The 12,320-nt window shown below is 46.2% G+C and overlaps 1 protein-coding gene across 1 annotated transcript in view; it reads right to left on the reverse strand.

Annotated features, from left to right (window-relative positions):
- The window catches only part of LOC116939020 (alpha-enolase-like), a 29,000-nt gene extending 20,774 nt beyond the window's left edge, over positions 1 to 8,226 (reverse strand). Inside the window, exon 1 of the mRNA XM_032946885.2 lies at positions 7,173 to 8,226. The gene's annotated coding sequence lies outside the window, so the exon portion shown is untranslated. The remainder of the gene's footprint in view (positions 1 to 7,172) is intronic.
- Positions 8,227 to 12,320: the final 4,094 nt, after the last annotated feature.

A 12,320-nucleotide genomic window follows, 5' to 3' on the forward strand; every position in this document is an offset into this window, starting at 1 on the left:
GGACAAACCTACAAAATCAGCAGGGGATCAAATATTTTTTTCCCTCACTGTATGAGGGTGTGGGTAGCCCAGCCGAATTTGTCTCCTAAATGGCAATATTCCAACATCGTACCAGTTACTATTTTGAGACTAAGTCGACCTAGCTGAGGCCCAGGACATTATCGGGAATTGAACTCGGATCACCGGATTCGAAAACATAAGTAATAAAATACATTATCAGACAATACGCCTCCTTCACATATTCCTGAGAGTTGTTAAATTCGGGTTTTTTGCATTACCTTAACCATGCCGCACACAGATACAAGCTTACACACTCACGCATACAGCGACACAACAATGAGACGTACAAACACATTTATGAGATCTCACACAGATACAATAACGTGGACTCCGCCATTGAACAGAATATCTGGGGGGGGGGGGGGGTGGGGGTCATGTGTCATTAAATTACAGCAAATTTCAACGCGGTGATACGAGCAGAATCACGAAACTTAAAACGATGAAACATAGCAAAATCCACCTACAGTGAAATGTGACTTGGTCCGCAAAGGTATCGCAGCAATGACAAGTCCACACGTCCGGAGATGAAATCACGAAGCCTAGAAAAAGCACTTTCTCCGTAAGATATTTCCTTACCCACAATGGTTTAGAAAGCCAGTCAAAATCCCTAAATCCCAACCGCCGCAATGGATGTTTCTGGAAAGGGTGAGCGTGATGAATTCATTTCTGAAGCATATTTGAAGGTAACAAAACTTTTGGACTCACTGTTGTGCGTTCTAAAGTTTTAAGATTCGCCTTCAACTTCTCCACCAATGCATGGGCTTCTTGGCATGCACACGCAAGGTTATGGGGGTCACGTGGGCGGTTCCCACCCCCACCCACCCTTACAAGGCTGAAAATTGGACCTTAATCTTTATTGATATGTACCAGGAAAGATACATTAAATTTTTTGTTTGCATTAATGTAGGGCTCTATTTAAGAAGCTTGACATTTTAGGACTTCCCCCCCCCACCCTCCCCTTCCTTTATTAAACCAGGACATTCATTTAATAATTTGAGATGAATGAGACATTGCCTCTCTTGCAAGGGCGACCTGGGTTACATGAAGTACAAGCTTTGCCTGTAACTAATAAAAACATTTAAAATCTGTTCGAAAATATACCGACAACCAGTGTATTTTTTTATATTGGTACCACCTTTATATTTTCTCCATTTGGGAAATTACTCTTGGAGCTGCATCTTAAATGGATTGAAACCATTTCACTTGAGAAGCTGATTGGCCGAGAGAAGAGCTTTGCAATCTTTTGATTTAAAGCTTTCGTGACTGCAGGGATTCATATTTTTGGTGGTTCTTTCGGTAAAGTCACCACCACGTAGAAGGGAAACAATAAAATAATACAAATATAAAACAATAAAATTCTCACGACGTTTCGAACACAAGTAATCATCATCAGGTGTGAAAACCGCAGCGAGAACATTTTCTTCCAGGGAATGCTGTAATTTTCAAATTGTTCTTGCTGTGGTTTTCACACCTGATGATGATTGCTTGTGTTGCAGTCGAAACGTCGTGAGAATTTATTGTTTTATATATTTTTTATTTGATTGTTGCCCTTCTGCGTGACTTTACCGAAAGAACCAAGAATATAGCTTTGCAATCGTTCAGTCTGAAGAAGATAAATGTATAATCTGATTTTTTTTTAAGGGAAAACTCGACCCTGCTGGTAAAGAATTGAGACTCGGTGATGCTTTCCGACTACGTTCTACTCGTCATGATAAGAGCAGATGAGTGTGATGATATAGAAGAGCAATGCAAGTTTCCAGTCTAAGAAACATGAGCATTTCCACGTGCAAATGTGTGCACACAGATCGTGGAGCTACACAACTATTGTCACGCTTTTGGTTAAATGACTTGCAGCTAAATTTTGATTTAAAGCTTTCGTGAAACACGGTAGGACCAACACCTCGGCCGTGGCAGATCACTTATAATTCAGTAGGTTCACATGACATTGACTTCTCCAAGACAGAGGTTCTTTGCAAGCCATCTGGCTACCATGAGAGATTCGTTCATGAGGCTATCCACATATACATATACAAACACAGAGACAATTTCAACCGAGAAAATGGATTCTGGCTTAGCAATCAATGGAAGGATTCGATCAATCATTTCGGGTCTCAATTGATTGATCACGCTTATGGTGGCTTTCAGACCGCATCCATTATTTTTCGTCCTCCCCCTCCTCTTTTCCGAACATAGATGGCCTCAGATATAGGAATAGGTTTTACCCTTTTAACTGGCCAGTTAAAAGGGTAAAACCTATTCCTATATCTTGTTACTGGCAAAGGAGGTCTCATAATGTAAATGCTCACCCCGAGCCCTCAATACTCTGATAGTGTGCTGTTTTTGAGTTGTACGCCTTTTGGCGTCTTCTGGTTCAACACCAATGGAGACTAGGCTCTAAGAAAAGCCGTCTCGGGTGTGGACCAATCAAATTCAAGGACAGTGCATATTATCAGAGTTGTCTTTTTTGTTTGCATTTTGACTGCTTGTGTTGTGGTTATTGCAAACATGATGCCTTGAATAAAGGTGTCAGTTTTTGTGCCAGTTAAAAGGGTAAAACCTATTCCTATATCTTGTTACTGGCAAAGGAGGTCTCATAATGTAAATGCTCGCCCGGGCCCTCAATACTCTGATAGTGCGCTGTTTTTGAGTTGTACGCCTTTTGGCGTCTTCTGGTTCAACACCAATGGAGACTAGGCTCTAAGAAAAGCCGTCTCGGGTGTGGACCAATCAAATTCAAGGACAGTTCATATTATCAGAGTTGTCTTTTTTGTTTGCATTTTGACTGCTTGTGTTGTGGTTATTGCAAACATGATGCCTTGAATAAAGGTGTCAGTTTTTGTGCCAGTTAAAAGGGTAAAACCTATTCCTATATCTTGTTACTGGCAAAGGAGGTCTCATAATGTAAATGCTCACCCCGAGCCCTCAATACTCTGATAGTGCGCTGTTTTTGAGTTGTACGCCTTTTGGCGTCTTCTGGTTCAACATCAATGGAGACTAGGCTCTAAGAAAAGCCGTCTCGGGTGTGGACCAATCAAATTCAAGGACAGTGCATATTATCAGAGTTGTCTTTTTTGTTTGCATTTTGACTGCTTGTGTTGTGGTTATTGTAAAGGTGTCAGTTTTTGTGCCAGTTAAAAGGGTAAAACCTATTCCTATATCTTGTTACTGGCAAAGGAGGTCTCATAATATAGATGGCCTCGTCCATCTGAACAAACTGCCAAATCGCTCTCCGTGGTGCTAACGTTAAAATAACCGCCACTTTTTTCTAATTTTTTTGTTGTGGTTTTCACACCTGATGATGATTGCTTGTGTTGCAATTGAAACGTCGTGATAATTTTATTGTTTTATATTTTTATTATTTTATCGTTTCCTTTCTACGTGACTTTACCGAAAGAACCAAGAATGTGAATCCCTGCAGCTGTATAAATCACCACATGTCACACTACTGAAAGATGAACTAAAAATGTGAAACTAAACAATTTTTATTTTCCCAGGTAAGGCCCACTGAAGCTATATAGCTATCTTTCAGAAGCAACGTGGCCACAAATGATAGCTCAACAAAGTGGCTTATCACGTGGACATTTATAGCAGCAAAATACTCTAAACGCGTGACGTTGATTCTAAATTTGGAGGGAAAAACCGGAGGACCCGGAGAAAATTCCACGTGACCACGGAGAAGAAAATAAACAGCAGCAGGCATCAGGATCGGGATCGAACACACGACCTCCTGTATACCAGGCAAGTTAGTTAACATCTCGCCACGTCAACGACCACGGTGCGCCACCGTCGTTGAGACATCTTCTTCGCTGGAATCCAGGAAAGTAATGACGTAATTAAAGTCTCCGAGTGGAAGATAACGTTTTGGAAGTGTCTCATCTGGTAAGCAACCAGGTCACTCCTGACCACCTGATCTGGGCCTCTAGGAGTCCAGGCGCCCAACGCTTGACGCGTCTCCTCCACGCGGTCAGCGCCTCGGCGTCCTTCCTCGATGCCGTCCTGCCATTTGATCCGCGTCGGGCAACGCAGGGGGAATGTGCTTGGGTTGCCTAATGTGGCTATCGTGGTTCGTCCACGTTTCACGTGCGTTGCAGTCGACGTTATACCACAGTCGAAGATTCCCCTCTTTCCCCCCCACCATAGCTTTGAAACAGACTGTTGGCGGAAGATCTGTTAGCGAGCACCCATGACGGCCGGCACGACACACGAGAGAGTGGGTGGTCGCACACCACGGCCGGCCACCTTTGTCTTCAAAATGCTGATTTTACACACTGCACCAGGGTACTCATTTAAAGGCCGAGTTGACCTTGGGGAGGTCACGGACCAGTTCAGATATTCATCACCAATTTTTGGCTGAGGATGGTAATCCAACCTGCATCGCCAGGTTCATTGTGCAATGCGCTAACCACTGCGCCGCCAAGTACAAAGATCCCTCCCCCGCCACCACATGTGCTTAAACCATACACCCACACACCACATACATGACACACACGCAACCAGGTGTCTCAGCGGCAGAGTTGAGTGGCTCGCACTCCTGTTAGAGGATTAGCTCAGCTCATCATCCCTGCAGGGTCAATAAAATAACTGCCGCTGTGTGGGGAAGTCAACACTGGTTGTCTTATGGATAGACTCGCCGCCCCCCTCCCCCGCCATAAGGATGTGGAATTTTCATCATTATGGCTCAGGGCTATAAATAGGAGATGAACACTGCCTCGATGTTTGACACACGCACTCACTGTACGTGATGCGCATTGTGACAACACCAAGGCATCGTCACCCCAGCGAGCGGTGGAAATTCCACATTCCATCGACAGGGGCAACAAAATACAAACAAAAGTAAAACCACTGTTGAATTCCCACAAAGTCAGTGGCGTAGCTGCAACTGCACCGGGACCCATGTGCCAGAGGGCCCCACGAAGAGGAAGGGGGGTGGGGGGGTAAATTCAAAACCTTGCACCAGGGCCCATGCTAATCACGCTAAGCTACCTTCACAAAGTGGTAGTCCGTTTAACAACCCCCAGAGGGAAGATGATGATGATGAGCTGAGTGGACCCCGCTCCGGAATATGAATTCGCAACCTTTAAAAGTGCGAGTCGAATCCTCGGGTCATTGCAGCATCCTGCCTGACAGCCCTGGACACCGTAGAAAAGAAGCTGCCTCAATATAGTTCGGCTCGGCTTTTTTTCTTCTACAAAATGACCGAGCTGAAGTCTTATTAAACGTCGTTTTTACAATCTTCTGTAGACTAATTTTTGTTTTAAGACGAGAGAGAATGCGGCAGGGTTAGCGTACCCGCGAGGCTAAAAATACGTTAATAAATAAATAAGACCCCGTTTCCCAATAGACAAATTTGGCCTGGGAATATATTTAGCCCTCAGAGACACCGTTGGGGTCGTGGAATAAAAACACAGACTCTGGACTGTGCTTGCTGCGTGGTGGCAACATCCTCAAGCCATGGTCCTCGTGCAGCAGATCCAGTCAGCGTCCTTTATTTAAACAGACTTAGAGCCCACATCCTTTATTCTAACCACATCAGCATCCTTCAATTAACCAAGCGAGGACCCCAATAAACCACTTTTCTCTTTTTCACGACAGCCCAACCTGTTTCACGTGATACAGATGCACACTCTTATTGTGCTTTAAGAGTATGACTGCGGCTACATGTTTTTTTTTCCAAATTCTGTATGTCATAGGAGTGTAACATTTTTCACCTCTGCTGTGGGGCAGTGAAGTATCAAAGCAAGCATTGCCCCGTGCTCGTTTGAGCAGGAAGCGAATCTAATGTTTGACTAAAATAAACGGCGCCTCTGACCAAACCACCGAGAATGCGCCCCTGCGTAATCAGATCAGATCCTGCAAGCTAAGCAGATTTATAACCTGCAAGTGTTTGCATGGGCTGCCGACACGCATTAACTGGGCATGTCTTATAGGCTGCAGTGCAGTAAATCCACAATTGTACTCTACTAGACTCCAACATCTATGCTCCACGCCTTCCCCAACCGGCGTCGATCGGCACTGGTGAAGTATGGTCATATGACCCCCAAGATACGCATGATCTCGTCCAGCCGCAGATTGACTGTATTAATGTACATAAGTAACAATTATTATAGTGAGTAGTAATTGTTATATTACAGGCCTACGGGTACCTACGCGACTTTACCGAAAGAACCGGAGAGTATTGGGATTGCTGCAGTCACGAAAGCTTCAAATCTAAATTATTATAACGATACAAGGGGGTTGGGCTGGTGGAATAATTTCCACCCTTTATTAAAAACATGCAGGCATCAGCCCATTGAGAAGGGCATCTCTTACCCAAGGGCCACCTGGTTAATACAAATGCATAAATACAGGCCCATGGCGTAACAACACTGGGTACGGAAAATGTTACACAAATTATACCAAATTTCAATTTAAAGCTTTCGTGACTGCATGGATTCATCTTCTTGGTTCTTTCGGTAAAGTCACCACCACGTGGAAAGAACCAAGAAGGCAAATGATACCGTTAATATTTCTGGAAAGATACAAAAACAACACACTCGCATGCAAAGCTTAATTAGACGTGGCCAAAGCTTTCTGTTCGACAAAGGACTTTGTCTGCAGCATCCACGTGTTGCAGTCAGTCGGTCTTTACCACGCACATTGACGCGGGTGGACTATCCCTATACCACTAAAGCTCAGTAATTCAAGTCTGTAAATGACGAGAAGCCCCATGTCCACGCAACGTACAGATTCGCGTGTTGTTAAATCTACCACCGTTCGTCCCAACGCTGGCTTCTACATCTCTCGCTCTCTCGTACAAAGACAAAGATCCCGCGCGCAGCCTTCACAGACTGGCGGGGCGAGTGCTGTTAGCGAGCACCTATGAAAGACGGCACACGAGGGGGTGGTGTGTGGCCAGCATCGAGCCCGACCGCCTTTGTCTCCCTATAGTGACGATGTTTACACACCGCGCACCAAGGTACTCATTTGAGGCTGAGTCGACCTAGGAGGGGTTTGTGCCCAGGACCGGTTTCAGCTAAACGGGACACGAACTCTGGTCGCCCGGGTTCATAGCGCAGCACCCGCACCAAGCTACAGAGGCCGCAGTGAGACGATGAGAGCCTTGTAAACGTTACCTGCCCGGAGCCGTGTTCCCGTTGCGGAGAGGAGTTGGATCCAACAGGCGTGTGGTCGAGGAGAAGCGGCTGGGAGTGCGGAGAGCGGCGGGGGGGGGGGGGATCTGTGGAGGGAGAGACTGGCGGTGTGAGAGTGGTCACTGTGGAGGGAGAGGATGGCAATGAGTGGAGTCTGTGGAGGGGCACGCTGGCGGTGTGAGAGTGGGGTCACTGTGGAGGGGGAGGATGGCAATGAGTGGAGTCTGTGGAGGGGCACGCTGGCGGTGTGAGAGTGGGATCACTGTGGAGGGAGAGACTGGCGGTGTGAGAGTGGTCACTGTGGAGGGAGAGGATGGCAATGAGTGGTCTGTGGAGGGGCACGCTGGCGGTGTGAGAGTGGGGTCACTGTGGAGGGGGAGGCTGGTGGTGTGAGAGTGGGATCACTGTGGAGGGGGAGACTGGCGGTGTGAGAGTGGTCACTGTGGAGGGAGAGGATGGCAATGAGTGGTCTGTGGAGGGGCACGCTGGCGGTGTGAGAGTGGGGTCACTGTGGAGGGGGAGGTTGGTGGTGTGAGAGTGGTCACTGTGGAGGAGAGACTGGCGGTGTGAGAGTGGGGTCACTGTGGAGGGGGAGGCTGGCGGTGTGAGAGTGGGATCACTGTGGAGGGGGAGACTGGCGGTGTGAGAGTGGGATCACTGTGGAGGGGGAGGCTGGGGGTGTGAGAGTGGGATCACTGTGGAGGGGGAGACTGGCGGTGTGAGAGTGGGATCACTGTGGAGGGAGAGACTGGTGGTGTGAGAGTGGGATCACTGTGGAGGGGGAGACTGGCGGTGTGAGAGTGGGGTCACTGTGGAGGGGGAGGCTGGGGGTGTGAGAGTGGGATCACTGTGGAGGGGGAGGCTGGGGGTGTGAGAGTGGGATCACTGTGGAGGGGGAGGCTGGGGGTGTGAGAGTGGGATCACTGTGGAGGGGGAGGCTGGCGGTGTGAGAGTGATCACTGTGGAGGGGGAGACTGGTGGTGTGAGAGTGGGACCACTGTGGAGGGGGAGGCTGGGGGTGTGAGAGTGGGATCACTGTGGAGGGAGGCTGGGGGGGGGTATGCGAGGCATGTCTGTGTGGAGGGAGGCTCCTCTCCGGGTAGCGATGGGGGGGGGGGGAGGGGGGGAATGCTATAGATATTCTCGTCGCATCTTATGAGTGCTAAATATATTCTTGGTTCTTTCGGTAAAGTCACGTAGAAGGGAAACAATAAAATAATACAATTATTGTTTTATATTTTTATTATTTTATTGTTTCCCTTCTACGTGGTGACTTTACCGAAAGAACCAAGAATATGAATCCCTGCGGTCACGAAAGCTTTAAATCAAAAGTGCTAAATATGTTGTGCTTGTAGTAGCTGGTCGCTCATAATGTCTGTTTCTGTACAGCCACTGGGCCACTCTCACCGAGATTCTAGGTTTGAAGCCAGCTGGTTCAGTCACCTGTGATTAGACGCAGTTCTCAATTGTATCGAGTTGATGTTGTCAGTGTATCAGTATGCACTGTATGTTGGATTTCTTTCGCACCGTACCTAGCCATCCGTGCTAATCGGAGGTGCGGGGGAAGGACAACAAACAAAACACAAAAATCTGTTCTCAAGAAATGCGTTTTAAATCTTGATGACTTAAAAGTCCATTGCTCCAGTGGCTTCCTAATATCGTAAGGAAGAGCGTTCCAGACGGCCGCAGAAGCGCATCTGAGCGCGCGCGACGCAGTGCCCACCGTCTTTGTCCGATGGCTCAGCCTAGGATGACCACCGGAGTTCGCGTGGTGGTTTCTGCTCCTCGTCGAGGTCAGCAAGGTATTGTGGTTCATCTGTGGCAAGCACTTTGTGTGTAATAAGTGTGACCTTACAACAATGACACTTAATGAATGCGACTCTTAACATCAACACAGCATCATGGAACAACTCGCACAGCACTGACAACCCACAGTGCGCAAGACTGCACACGCACAGGCACAAAACTATTGCTTTATGTAAAATGTGTCTCCTTAACTTTGTTAACCACCAGCTCTTAGTAACAGGGCAAGTGAGAAAGTGTACCCCGATTGTATAAATATAAAATAGAATCACTGGATTCAGTGAATTCGGTGATATTTTTTCCACGGATCATTCTCTAAAATGGAGTATGCCCCAGTGAACATGGAACGTTGTTGAGTCAACAACATCCCAAAGTGGGCCCAACCGTGCATATTTACTGGGGCACTGCTTTTCAAAGTTTCCGAATGAACACATCGAAATTGGGAAAAACAAAATAAGTTATAACCGACCACGTAGGTAAGTACAGTTATATGATTCGTTATTTATATTTCGTTTGGGCATCAACATTATGTCACGTTCCCGAAAATAAATTTTGAATCAAAACTAAGTCTGTCACCTGCTAGTCTTGCTTGAACTCTGTTGGTGGCTGATTTGCATGAAACTTAACGCTATGGGTCCCCACTAAACAATTGTGATTGTATGTATGTGTAGAGACAGTGTGTGTGTGGAGACAGTGCAGGTGCAGGAACAGTACTTGGCCTAGTGGTCACGAGGGGGTAATTACAGGGTTGGACCTCAACAGAGAGCGAGTTGTGAGAAGGGGGGAACCAGATGGGAAGTTCGGGAACATGCGAGAGAGTTCTAGAAAGGGGGCGTGGCTGGGGGCGGAGCGAGGGCCATGCCGGGAATAAAAGGAGGCGAGAGGCAAGGTTCGAGGCTGCCGTGGGATCGGGGTTGACTGTCGTCGCTGTCTTCGCGTCGTTGCCACTTGCATGCCATCCCTGGCCCAAGTTATCTGCGTAAAAGCGCCCTTAATAAGAAATAAAGACACCACTAAAGTTGGTGTTGTCCGAGAGTCATTACATACGTACAACTACTTCGCGTCGTTGCCACTTGCATGCCATCCCTGGCCCAAGTTATCTGCGTAAAAGCGCCCTTAATAAGAAATAAAGACACCACTAAAGTTGGTGTTGTCCGAGAGTCATTACATACGTACTACTTTCGCAACGTTCGGAGCCAACCGTGCTAATCGCATCTTACGAGAGCCGTCTAATACCCGTCCACCGATCTGAATCAAATAAGGCGGCAATATGGACTGGCTTTGGATCTTTCTCCCACTTCTTTTGAGGATATTTGATAACTTGCTTTAGTTTGGCTGTTCAAGCCTTTGGCGTTTACATTGAAATGTCAAAACCCTGAACATCGTCTGACGTGTCTTGGGCAAATAACTGATTGCAGAGAACCCGTTGTTAAATAGGCTGGTTGCGAATAAGGGGGCCGTCCATAATGATGTCACCTAGGGGAGGGGGGGACAGTCAGACATTTGTGACGATGTGTGACGCGGGGAGGGGGGTGAGAAACGTGACGTCACATCAAAATGCGTAACTTTAAATAAATATAGACAACACGTTCTACTTAATTAAATATACTTTTTAATAAATGTTTTCTCCTACAACATCAGAGTGCAGCGCCACATTAAATACGCACTACACTGACAATAGGTTAAAGCGATTTGAAGCATGTTTTATTTGGGGGGGGGGGGGCAGAGCTTTCTGACGTCATATTTGAGGGGGGTCTGACTTTTTGTGACGTCTGTGACGAGGGGGGGGGGGTCAAAAATCGTCCAAAATCGCGCGACGTCATTTATGGACGGCCCCTTAGTTTATTTTTAAAATGTATATTCAGAGCAATAATGTAACCCTTGTAAATTGAACAAAGCCGTACAATCTCGACAGAATCAAATACAAGACAAGAGTGCAAAACGAGAAAAAAAAGATTTGACTAGAGTCGTGACTCTCAAACATGACAGATCAATACATTTGCTGGTGGGGTGGAATCATTGCAGGTCTCATTTATAATAAAGGTTTTTGGGTTCGATCGCGTAAATGTGTCGTGAAACCCAACCACCACCCGACATTGGGTCAAACTTAACATCTCTTAATGTTCGACGGCTTGTGCACCAGATCTTATTTATTCACGATGTACTTACAAAAAATTCCGCAGACTACCTACTGGATCTCCTCTGCTTCAAAGAACCAATTTGACCTCAGGTCTTCGCTCATTTACCAGCTTCACATTCCCTATTGCCGTACAAAAACTGGAGGAAGGGCCTTTGCTATTGATGCCCCCAGGGTCTGGAATGCTATTGCCAATAAACTGCAACTTGAATCACTACCTATGAGATCTTCACTCAAAACTGCTCTAGAGGAGTTGTACAACCCTAGCTGCCACTGCTATTCAGTGGCCTAAAATATGGCTCCAGATTTTGGTGTTATAATTTATTTATGTAGTTTATTGTTAAAAATTCGGTCACAGTCCCTATGATCACTGTTACATTGGATTTATGGCTTTTATTTTGGTGATTTCGAAAAGTTTTTTTTTGTTTTGGCCATGTTTTTGTTTATTGTAGTACGGAGTTAGACTGATGGCTATAATCTTAGTTGTCTTGTGGTTGTTGTTGTTGTTATTTGACTTGCATCCCACTGGGATTTTTGCACACAGCGTTGGTGTACGGTGCTATTTCAGGAATATTTTGATATTTTTTTCCTGTATTTTCTGTTTGCACAGTCACATAATCACTTTAAGATGTTTTCTTGTTCATGTTTTTTGTTTGTTGCGGTTGCACCCGATTCAAGAGCCGAATGGCTCACAGGGCTATACCAAACAAATGAACTATGAACTAAACTAACTAACTATGACACATCCCATCCGTTAGATTTATCACGTGAACAAAACGTGCCAAATTAGCTATTACGTTAGCACATCGATGCGATGGCGAGCAAATACACATTTACGAAAAGCCAACGTGTTAAATTCATTGCATGTTCTTGCTGTGAATAGCTTGCTGTTAACAAAGGGCTAGTGGGGTGATTGTTGGCCGACAGGCGCGAGGTTGGCGGCAGGGAGGTTGTGATGTGGCCAGCCATCCACAGGGTGTCACTGTGGCGCTCCATGAACAGACTTTCTCTTGACAGCACCCACAATTATTTTGCTTTTATTGAGTTTGGAAAATTCATTTCTGGATGTCATAACTAGACGTTAGAAGCTCCTATTTGACATAAGCCATATTTTTTAGATGACGTGTAGATTGAGACAAGTGATACCATCTGCCGAGGAAGTGCGCACGGATGCCATGGTGGCGAGATGT

This window comes from Petromyzon marinus, chromosome 5 (assembly GCF_048934315.1).
Source record: "Petromyzon marinus isolate PM22_M1 ecotype Great Lakes invasive population chromosome 5, UKy_Petmar_22M1.pri1.0, whole genome shotgun sequence".
In the NCBI taxonomy this organism is placed as follows: domain Eukaryota; kingdom Metazoa; phylum Chordata; class Hyperoartia; order Petromyzontiformes; family Petromyzontidae; genus Petromyzon; species Petromyzon marinus.